At 46.9% G+C, this 12106-nt stretch overlaps 1 long non-coding RNA gene across 1 annotated transcript in view; it reads left to right on the top strand.

Moving 5' to 3' along the window:
* The first annotated feature begins 11199 nt into the window (after nt 1–11199).
* LOC139439696 (uncharacterized) overlaps nt 11200–12106 on the top strand; it is a 67070-nt gene continuing 66163 nt past the window's right edge. Inside the window, exon 1 of the long non-coding RNA XR_011649711.1 lies at nt 11200–11297. This is a non-coding gene — a long non-coding RNA (uncharacterized lncRNA). The remainder of the gene's footprint in view (nt 11298–12106) is intronic.

Below are 12106 nucleotides of genomic sequence, written 5' to 3'. Positions count from 1 at the left end.
GCAAAAAAAAAAGGTATGCAGCAGTGCAACATATTGGAGCATAGTTTATTTTATAAGATCAAACAACCACAAATAGGAAATCAATGCATTAAATTAGTGCAAATCTATAAAATGGAATATAGTGCAATGATTTAAAATGACGGTATAATTCTGCAACTATTAATGTGGAAAGGCATCCACAGCGTCTTGTCAAAGAAAGCAAAACGTGGGCCTGAACCCAAGGCCTTATTGGCAAGGAGATATATGAAAAAGGATGTTGACAAATATAACAGTGGTTCTTTTTGGGTGGTTTTATTTGGGGAAATTTTACTGCTTTGTACTTTTCTCTAAGTTTAAAATGTTATGATAAAACATGAACCGTTTTATAAAAACAAACTTTTTTTCCCGCAGTTCCTAGAGGCTTTATTGATAAAGCCACTTTAGAAAAGAATGATCAGTCCTACTGCTTCCAGGTCTGTGGAATGAAGAGCTGTCTTCCGGCACACATCCAGCAGTGCCCCAAGAGAAGAGATGGCTGTTTTGGCCACCTCTAATTCATCGACCCAGTCGTGAGCACAAGGCTTGTTGTCAACCAATTCTTCTGGCTTAAACCACACACTGGTTTCTTCTTCAGCACTTTTCACTGAATCACTGTAGCGAAAGATGTTCCTGCTGACTTGAATGCAGAAGTCCCCCCGAGGGTGCCCGACTTAGAATCCGCTGGCTTAGTCTCTCAGGAATCACTAGACCTGCCTTCACCACATCCAGCGCCACCCAGACCAGGGCCAACAGCGGCCCTGAGTTCCTGGGCTTCACCAGCCCTGGGAAGAATGGGCGGTCCTTCAGGTCGAGGCAGTGCAGCTTCGGGTGTTCCTCGGAGGCCGGAAGGCGCTTCATGGCCACGGGCAGAATCCCTTCTTTCCAGAGTGCCGGGTGGTCTCGCCCACCAGGCCGCGCCGCACCGTCTGGCTCGGCTGCGATGAGGGTGCGCTGCGAGCGTGCGGCCGTGGTCAGGGCAGGTGCTGGGCGCGGGCAGCGACTGCTGCTCTGCAGTGCTGGAGGGAGACTTGCCACAAATCAACTTTTTAAAACTAAAAAGTGTACACTTTTGAGCTGAAACAGAGCAGAGACACAATTACAATAAGTTATACTAAATTCTGAACAGAAAAAAAATCTTTACCATTAGTTTTCTGTTACGTTAACCAGAGTGATTTTTAAATTTAACTTAATTGCCCCTGCTTTAGAAATCAATAAAGTGCTAGTTTTAATGTAGACTTTGAAGTATTTAATTAAATGCTCTGTGCTTTGGGGCGGGGGGCAGGGATGCTGGCTGCCCGATACTTACAGACCACATCCAAGCACGCTCACCAGCATACGAGTACTTAACACATTCAGAAATGCATCTCCAGTTTACACTGACTCCAGGATAAGCGAACCTTTCCTGGGGGCTTCACACTCTTCATGTCACTCAATCCTCATGCCTCCTCTAGGATGTGGGCAGAACCACTGATGAGGAAACCAAGGACTAACCCATCAAGGGACTTGACTCGGCTCATGCTGCTCATACGTGGCTGAGCTACAACATGGCCATGCCCCACTCCAAAGTGTGAGTAGACGATCTAAGACACCAAGAAATAAATCTAATAAACTACATTCAAGACCTTCAAGAGCACATTATAAAGCCATATTGAAGATCATAAAAGAAAACCTGAATAAAGGGAGAGATATAGCATGTTTATGGAGAGGATGGGCCAATATTCTAAAGATGTCAATTATCCCCCATGCTAACCTTTAAATGCAATACAACTTCATTTTTTAAAAGTTCCAACAGAGCTCAGATGAAATATCAGTTTACATGAAAAAATAATTTTGAAAAACAAGAGCAATTTAACCTCCTCAACACCAAGCTTTCCTACAAAGCACTAGGGTTTTATATCATGTGGTGCTGATGTAATGCAAAATGAATAGATCAAGGGAGAGACTGGACTCAGACAAACAGGGAAACTCAATGTACAGCAGAGCTGGCATTACATATGAGGAGAAAAAGACATGTGACACAAGAAGAAGTGCTAGGTTATTGGTTTATGTCCAAAAAAATAAGTGTAAGAAATAGCACTTTACTGTGAAAATATGAAAATAAAACTTTAAAACAGTTGGGGGGGGCGGACTTGGCCCAGTGGTTAGGGCATCCATCTACCACAGGGGAGGTCCACGGTTCAAACCCGGGCCTCCTTGACCCATGTAGAGCTGGCCCATCGCAGTGCTGATGTACGCAAGGAGTGCCATGCCACGCAGGGGTGTCCCCACGTAGGGGAGCCCCACGTGCAAGGAGTGCGCCCCATGAGGAGAGCCACCCAGCGTGAAAGAAAGTGCATCCTGCCCAGGAATGGCACCGCACACATGGAGAGCTGACACAACAAGATGATGCAACCAAAAGAAAGATTCCCGTGCCACTGACAACAACAGAAGCAGACAAAGAAGATGACACAGCAAATAGCCACAGAGAACAGACAACCGGGGCCGGGCGGGGGGGGAGGTAAGGGGAGAGAAATAAATAAATAAATAAAAATTTTAAAAAATAAATAAATAAAACAATTAGAAAAAGTTAACTATCTTTATGATTTTGAGATGGGAAAGTATTTCTTAACACACACAAAAAGCACAAACCATAAAGGCAGAAACTGATAGAACTGAAAACAATAAAATTAAGAAGATCTCTATAACAAAAGACACCATGATCAAAGTTTAAAAAGAAGAAAGCAAGACAGACTGGAAGAAGATATTTGCCATGCCTATAACCAATAAAAAAATTTATCATCCAGAATATGTAAAGAATCCTCCAATTCATGCGGTTGGAGAAAATATGGCGCTTACTGGAACATGGAGACTGATGGACTATAGACAAAGAAAGATTTATTGAGAAGCTTTCCCAATGGAGGGGGTCTGAAGAACAGACTTCAGCCCCCCCACCAGCATGGTGGGGGTCTGAAGAGAGACTTTAGCCCACTCTTGGAAGGGGGGGCTTCAATTTATACAGAACTTTTCTAGGCGGGGGAATGATAGTTGGTGGGAGGGGTCTAGGGTTGGAGTGAAGTGCAAGGGCCAATAGGAAGTCCTTAGAGGTGGAACTTTTCCTGATAGTGACTAGAAGATAGTGGGTTAGGGAGTTATGGTTTCTTGGAATGCTGCAGGAGCAGATGTTTCTTTGTTCTGTAGGAATTTTATCTCCCTCTGATATGTAGGTAGGGAAGGTTTCCATTTCCCTTGCTCCCATCTCAGTGTGGTTTCTTTATTTAACCTGTGGGGAAACGCCATGCCCTTGGACACGTAGGCTTATGGGGGATGGGGTTAGCCTTGCCCCAGTGCATCTCAGGGGAACCTGAGCTACAGCTTGTTAATTATTGCAAACCTCTAACACATGCTAATAATAGCAAACTACACAATAGAAAAATGTGCCTTATAAACAGGCAATTAACAGAGAAAATAAAAATGCATGGCCAATGATTTTCTAGGCTGCTGAAAGCAGATACCATAAAATGGGTTGGCTTTAAATAATGGGAATTTATTAGCTTACAGTTTTGAGGCTGAGAAAAATGTCCAAATCAAGGCATCATCAAGACTGGCTTCCAGAGATCTTTGGGTCCTCTGCCACATGGTGAAGCACATGATGGTATCTGCTGGTCTCTCTCTTATCTTTTGAGATTTGTTGCTTTCAGCTCTTGCTTCTGTGGCTTTTTCTTTCTGTAGTCATCCCATTTATAAATGCCTCCAGTGAGAAGATTAAGACCCACCCTGGGCCACTTCTCAACTAAAGTAACCTCATGAAAACCTACTTACAATATGTTTACATTCACAGGAATGGATTAGCCTTAATAACATAATTTTCTGGGGGTACATACAGTTCCAAACCATAGCCAATCACTACAGGACAGATGATCAGCCTCACTAGGAGTCAGAGAAATGCCAATCAAAATAACAAGATAGCCTGGGGCATACTCTTAAGCATGGAAGAAGGAAGTGGAAATTGTTGCAAGTACCTTACAATGTGGCAACATGTTTCAAAGTTGAAGATGGCACACATTCAATGACTCAGCAACTCCAGGACTAGGAATAAATCCAGAGCAGCTCAGACATGTGCATAAGGAGACATGGACAAGGAGGTTCCTGTGGCATGATGTGCAGTAGTGAAAATTCTAAACATCCCAAAGGTCCACTGTGGGTAACATGTAGTCATAAAAGGAAAAACTACATAGCAATTAACAATAGTGAATTATATCTACAGCTATAAACATGCATGAATCACCCGGGGATGAGCCTCCCTGGTGCCGAGGGATTACTACCAAGTACCAGCTGATGATGTAACTAGAAAAGGACATTGAATAAAAGGGTCAACTCGGACCACCCGAACATCTCAGTCTACATGTAATACCAGGAGTTAAAAATGCTTTTTGACCTTGAATAAAAGGGGGAAATGGAAAGGACAAATGAGTTTATATGGCTATGAGTCTCCAAAAAAGAGCCGGGAGGTTACCAGAAGGATTGCCCTTATGCACACCTCAGCAGAGTCCCAGAGACAGATAAAGTAGATACAACCCCAGGTATTGGTTCTTCTGAGGGCTGCAGAGACCCACAGATTCTATGGTTATGGCAGATGGAGTTCAGTGCCATGTCAGTTGGCCCTACTTTGGAGTTTGTGTTCGTGAGTGTGTTGGAGTTGGACTCAGATGTGATCTTTGTTCACAAGCCTCTCCTGTTACTTTTACTGGACCTGTGGCTGGCGCTGGAGTTTAGTGTATACTCAGGGGACCTGAATCTCTGGACTGTCCATGTGATAGCCAGGCCCTGAGCGTCAACAGTCTAGCAACTCCTACACTCTGGTTTATTGGACTTACCCCACTCAGCTAACATGGAGGTGAAGAAGGTCAACCACCACACCAAGGAGCCAAGAGTGCCTACAATTGAAAGCAGGAAAATTGCATCTATCATCCAAGTGGAATCTAAGCCCCCTTTTGATATAGATGTGGAGTGGACATAACCATTCCAAGGTCCACAGGATGGAGGAATAGAGTATGGATTAGAGTGGACTTACTGATATTCTATTCATGAACTATTGTGATTAGTAATTGAAGAAAATGTAGTACTGACATGGAGAAAGTGGCCATGGTGGCTGCTGGGGGTAGGGAGTGGGAAGAAGAGATGTGATGTGGGGGCATTTTCAGGACTTGGAGTTGTCCTGGGTGGTACCAGAGGGACAGTTAGTGAACATTGCATGTCCTCCCATGGCCCACTGGGTGGACTGGGGAAGAGTGTAAACTACAATGCGGACCATTGACCATGTGGTGCAGCCATGCTCAGAGATGTATTCACCAAGTGCAATGAATGTCCCATGATGATGGAGGTTGTTGTTGTGGGAGGAGTGGGGTGAGGAGGGTGGGGAGGGTATATGGGGACCTCATATAACATTAAAAAAAAAAAGACAAAAAGAAGCATGCATGAATTTCACAGACAGCATGGTGAGTGAACAAAGTTGGTGGTAGTAGGAAAATATATCTGACTCATGGTGGCTATGGCTCAGGCTGCCTGGAGGAAGCCCAGCACCACCACTTTCAGGCTGTGCGATTTGCATAAGTTTAACCTCTTCATTCCTCAGTTTCCTCATCGGGAAATTGAAGGTGACCACGCCTGAATTGTGGTGAGGAGTGGTGCGCTATTGCATGTAAACAATTTAGAATGGTGCCTGGTGCACAACACACATTTGTTAAATATTAGCTATTTTAGGTACACCCATACTTGATAAAAGCATAAAACCATGAAGAGGAAAAATATACACTGACATCAGCAATGGCAGTTACCTCTGTGGACAGAGGATGGAGAATGAGATCAGGGACAGGGTTCAACTGCATCTGAAGTATTTATTTCTTCAAAAATAAAGCATTATTATATTTGGGATGATGAAAGAGTTCTGTATCTTAAATGTGGTGCAGATTATATGGATTATACATGTGACGTTATGTATGTGATCATGTTACAAAACTGCATACAACTTCACACACACACAAAATGAGAGCATGTAAAAACGGGTGGAATCTGAAGGTCTCTAGGCCATTTAATAGTATGGGGCCAATGTCAGTTTCCTGGTTTTGATACTATACTGTAGTTATGTACACTGTTGCCGGGGGGGCGGGTTGGGAAGCTGGGGAAAGGCTACAATGAACTTCTCTGTACTATTTTTGCAACTTCCTGGAAATCTGTATTTACTTCAAAATTAGAAGCTACCAAATAAGGGAGAAAGAATTCAAAATGGTATTCTGACATTTTGGTAAACAGTTTGGCAGTTTTTTACAAAAACATAGGCTTGCCATATGATGCAACAATTGCACTCCTAGGTATTTATCTAATGAGATGAAAACTGCTGTTCACAAAAAAAAAGCTTGCAATTAGTATTTATGGCAGCTTCATTCATAATTGCCAAAATTTGGAAGCAATCATGATGTCCTTCAGTGGGTAAATGGATAAACAGACTGTGGTACTTCCATAGAATGGAACACTATTTGGTGATTAAAAAAAGAAATGGGTTATCTAGCCATAAAAGACTTGGAGAAACCTTAACTGCATATTGCTCGGTGAAAAAAGCCAGACTGAGAAGACTTCATACGTATGATTCCAACCGTATGGAAAAGCAAAACTTCAGAGACAGTGAAGAGGTCAATGTTTGCCATGGGTGCAGGGGGAGGCAGTGAGAGATGGCTAGGTGGAGCACAGGATGTTTTTAGGACAGCAAAACCATCCTGTGTGAAACTGCATGGTGGACACATGACAGAAGGTATTTGTCAAAGCCTCTAGAACTCACAGCACAAAGAGGGAATCCTTCTGTAAACAATGGAGTTATTTAATAATAATTATCAGTATCAGTTCAACAATCGGAACAAGGGTACCACACTAATGCAAGATTTTAAAAACAGAGAAATAGTTTGTTTTTGGGGGGTGGGGATGTATGGAAGAGGAGATATATGGGAACTCTATACTTTCTGCACAATTCTGCAAACCTAAAACGTCTTTAAAAAATATTTTTAAAAATAAGGGATAGAAAAAAATAAACTGAAGAAGCAAACCTTAAAATCTCTTTGGTGGGTAAAAGAGTATTTGCCACAGTAATAATAATAAATGCAATTACTCACATAGTTCCAAATGCCAAGAGATTTATATGTATGAATAATAGGTGAGGCAGGAGCTATTATTATTTCCATGTATGGTAAAGTTAATGTATAGAGAGGTTGAGTAACTTGTCCAAGATCGCACAGCTTCTCCATTACAGTACTAGATTCCAGTGCAGGCTGCCCAGCCCCTCAGTCAAGACTCTTAACTGCTTGAGATTAAAGTGTAATTATTAAATTGCAGAGAATATTGTTTTTTCTACAGCATTCTCTGCAATTCACTGTATGTCTAAACCATTTCAGATTCTTAAAAATAAAATAAATATTAGAAATTATTTTAAAGACAGGAATAATAAAAGTCATCTCATGGAGTTTTTGTGATTATTCACTGGCAAATCAATAGAAGGTAGTTAGGTATGCAGAGCTGGCTCCCCACCAGGTCACGGCTGCTCTCATGCTTTGCTAGGGAAAGCCATGCTGGGAGGAGCACTCTACAGTGTACAGAACAGCACTCTGGAGGATGTAACTGGGAGAGCCCTGCGAAGGGCCCATTTTACAGATCAGGGAACCAAGGCCTGGACTGGTCTTGTTGGGAAAAGGGGTCAAACCAGGTTTGTGCGACGGCGGAGGCCATGCTTAGCCACTTGCTGAGCTTCTCAGTCAGTCCGAGTGAGCTCTCTGAGGGGCGGGGCGGGGGCTGGGGTGGGCACGGAGGCACGGACGGCAGAAGAACTCGCTGGCCCAGCCGTGGGCGCTCCCGAGGGAAGACAGCCCTCAGCCGCAGAGCTGCCTGGGGTCACGGTCACCCCGCCCGGGCTGCCCGCCCTGTGAGTACCTGCGGCTGTGGGAAGGCCCAGCCGACCTCTCTGGTGCACCACCTTCCCTCCAGAGCTCTCTGAGGGCCCAGCCGAGGGCTTCACGCACACCGCGTCAGCGCTCAGCCTCGCCCTCGGCCCTTCCACGGGTGCAGATCCTCTGAAGGACACTTCCTGATCAACGTCCCTCAGGCTGACGTGCCTGTGCCTGGAGTCACGTCCTGGGAGCCTGCAGGAAGGGGCTAATGGGAATGAGGGGATCGGACCTACAGCAGGACGAGGAGGAAGGGAGCCGGGGCCAGGGGCCGGGAGGAGCCCATGAGGCATGCAGGGTCCTGGGTGCTCCTCTGAGCCGGAGCAGAGGTTCCTGGATCATGAGAGCCCTGGTAGGAAACTGGGGAGCCGAACCCCAAAGGGCTGGGTGAGGCCCCGTGGACAGCATCTTTCCAAGGTCTCGCGGCCTGGGGCACCAGGCAACACTTCCCACCGTTTCTCTCTTATTTTTAGCCCAGCTGCCTCTGCCACGAGAATCAATTACTTGAAGCGTTTTTGCTGTTCTACCCCCTCCAGTTCTGTACTGCAGAACTTTGCAAACGACATTGATTCTCGTTTCCTTCCTTCCTGTATTTGTAACTCCTCTCTCCGACAGAGGTTCCCATTATCCCCCTGTGTGTAAGCAATCTCCTGTGGCGGCCCTTGCCCCCACCCAGTGTGGGCACCCCTTCACCCCACTCAGGCCCCAATGCCCCACACCAGGGCACCCCAGCAGGTATGCCTCCCCACCCGACTGGGTAAGGGGTACCCAGTTCACAGCAGGCACTTAACAAATATCTGTTGGATGAATGAATCATGCATTTCAGTATTCCCAATCCCTAGCACAGTGCCCATGTGCTTTCTAGTAATTGTATTATTATTAAATGAACAGATAAATGCCTAGAGAACAGTGGAACCCGGTAACTCATGATTGATCACGAGTCAGGCATGAAGTTTATCTTTCATGCATCTATGAACAATGTTTTGCTGAACGATTGGAAAGTGTCAGCAGGATTGTGCAGGCCAGGTCTGTCCAATTTATATTCATAAACTCGTAGGCCTGGAGTGGACGTCAGTGATGACAGGAAAGCAAGGAAGAGAGACTCGGGGGAGATCAGGCATGGTGTTAGGAGCGAGGTCAAGGACAGGGACCCAGTGCGGGGCTCCACACCAGGAGGCGCTCCCACACCCGCGGGTGGGCACGGGAGTCGGCACCATCGTCTGAAGAGCCGTCCCGAAACAATAACAACAATGACAAAATGATAATAACAAATTACTGAACTTTTCCCAGGTGTGGAAACAAGCGTTCTGGGAAGTGAATACTATTATCATCCCCATTTTTCAGAGAAGGAGCTGAGTTTCGTACTTGCGCTGATTCTCCCCCACACTGTAATTCCTTTCTCTGACTGTGAGAACCCTGTTTTCCATTATCCTTCCTAGGTTTACTTATATGATCAGAGAGATGAAATGTTTTGCTGGTGGTCGTGCAGATAAATGGCAGGGCAGTCTGGCAATGTGCACATCAAGTGTCCAGTGGGTCCATCCCTTCCAGGAGACCCACCTGAGGTCCACGTGATGACGTATTTAAGCCGAGTGACCGGTGTTTCTGTGGACCGTCCTCCTCCGTGCTCTGAGTCAGAGGGCTTCAAGCCCCCCAGCATTCCGTCTCTCTGGGTCTGGGCTGAAGACCTCCAGGGTCCCAGGGAGCTGGGTCCACGGCCCTCTCCCTTGGGGTGACGTGGGGTCCCCACATCAGACAGGAATCCCTGGCCTGGCTTGGGCCCAGCAGGCCTGGGCACCTGTGCAAACACCCTGCTCAGCTGTGGCTGAGCACCCCTCCTTCCTCCCTTGTCTCCTCTGCGTGATGAAGATGGAGACACCGCTGAGTATAAGGGTGGCAGGAGGCGCATTTTTTCGGGCAGAAGGGATCTGTTTTGCAGGCCAAGAATGAGAAAGGACCTGAGGAAGAGGTGGCAGAGGATGCACCCGGCGGGGGTCCTGGCCCACTTTCCCACGGGGGTGCAGGGCATCAGTTCCACCTTCTCGCCTCACCTGGTTTCATTTCCCAGGCATTCCGGAGGCATAAAATGCAAGTGCGCTGAGACTTCTCCGTCCTAAGGTTTCCATGTCATGTGCTTTCATATTTTTCCTCCTAAAATGTCAAGCAGCTCTTTTCCTGGAAGCACTGAATGGAGATAAGTGGGACCAGGGAATAATGTCATACTATCTAAAGGCAGCCTGGAGCGAAAGGGAGTAAACAGATGCACTTGGAGCCCATCGCCTCCCTCCCAGCTCCCTCCCAGCTCCTGCCTCCTGCCCCCCCTTCCCACCTCCTCACAGCTGCCTGGGAGCACCTGACCCTGGGGGGCCTGCCTTCCAGAAACCCAATTCCTACATTAACCTGGTCTGAGGTGCATTGTCAGTTAAAAAAAAAGACCATGGAAGGCCCTGGGGCCTTGCCCTGTAGTGCTGCCAATGTCTAAGAAATCCTCTGTACTTCTAAGGCCACAGACCCCTGGGGTCCCCGGGGATGATGCCAGGCTCTGGACAGGCTGGCAGGCGGTAACAAGCAGGGGCAGGAGACAGGCCACCCCTTGATGCAGAGCAGCCACCCTTCAACATCCAAAAGCCCTGCAAAGGCTGGTCAGGGTTGCCGAGGGATGCCGCTCCTGGGAGCTTTGCCTGGGCTTTAGGCTTCTATGGCTCAAAAATGGTCAAATATTAAGTTTCATATTGCCCAGTTCAAGGCATATCTTATTTATTCCCTACAAGGTAGACTTTTGATCCCCATCTTACGGATGAGAAAACAGAGGCCCAGGGAGGATAAGTGACATGCTTCAAGTCCCACAGCCAGAAGCAGCAGAGTCAGAATCTGAACCTGCGTGTGTCGGAAGCTAAACCCAGGACCTTTCTGCAGCCCCAAGTCATCTCCCACACCATCTGTGGTGGCTTGGAGCCACACACCCCAGGAAAACACGGTCTTAGCCTGAAACCATTCCTGTGGGTGTGAACCTTTTGATGAGGTTATTCAGTTAAGATGTGACCCACTTCATTCAGGATGGGTCTTAGTCCTATTCCTGGAGACCTTTATAAACAGAATGAAATTCAGACAGAGAGAGAGAAGGCCATGGGAAACAAGAACATCCACGGAACCCGGAAGAGAAGGGAGGGCCAAGGGAAACCGCCATGTGCTTTGCCACGTGACAGAGGCATCCAGGCACAGGCTCATCCGCAGCCAGCCCCAGCTTGTCAGTCTTCGGGAAGAAAGCGTTGCCTTGATGATGCCTTGATTTGGACTTTTCTTAGCCTCAAAACTGTGAGTTAATAAGTTACCATTGTTTAAGTTGACCCACTGCGTGGTGTTCGCTTGAGCAGCCAGGGAAACTAAAAGACCACCTTAAATCAGCTCTCTACATTGCCGTTTCCTGACCTAGCCACACTTACTCTCACCTGACTTTCTCTTTGTTCATGCTGTGCCTGCCTCCGGAACCCCTTTCCCCTTCCTTCATTTATTCTACAGATAATTACGGACAGACTGCTATGTGTCATGTTTCTTAGGAGCTGCAAAGGTAATCGTTAAATAAGACATTGCATCTATCCTTGAAGAGCCTAGCAACCAGTGCAGTCAAAGGGTGATTTATGTGACTTCAACTGTATTGTTCAGCAAAAGAAGGAAGAAAAAAGACAGTGATTTAAAATGTGCAGGCAATTTAGCCCAACATTCTTCTCCGATGTTAGTGGTATGGGCAGACTTCACAGCCTGACCCCACCTGAGCTGTGGCTGAGCACTGGGCAGGTGGAAAAGCTGACTCTGGGGCAGGGTGTGGGGGGCAGTCTGGATGGGGGGTCAGCATAAGCAAGACAGAATGGTGTGTGTAAGGAAAGAGTAAGAAGCTCAATGGGCTGGGACTCCAAATGGGGGGGGGGGCGGAGCACAGGTGAGGGGCAGGAGAGGAGGAGGGCCAGATGGGGCAGACTGTGAAGTGCCTTGAATGCTGGCCTAAGGAGTCCAAAGACTGTCACCGTGGTGCCTCCCTGGAGGTGGGTGAGAGCAGGAGCGGCAGGCTCAGACCCCCTCTCGCTCCCGCTGAGAAGATCTGCTCTTCTGGGTATTAGATTTGGGGG

This window comes from Dasypus novemcinctus, chromosome 9, assembly GCF_030445035.2.
Source record: "Dasypus novemcinctus isolate mDasNov1 chromosome 9, mDasNov1.1.hap2, whole genome shotgun sequence".
NCBI classification, from domain to species: Eukaryota; Metazoa; Chordata; class Mammalia; order Cingulata; family Dasypodidae; genus Dasypus; species Dasypus novemcinctus.
The sequence above is the reverse complement of the archived record's forward strand: the minus strand, read 5'-3'. Positions and strand labels throughout refer to the sequence as shown.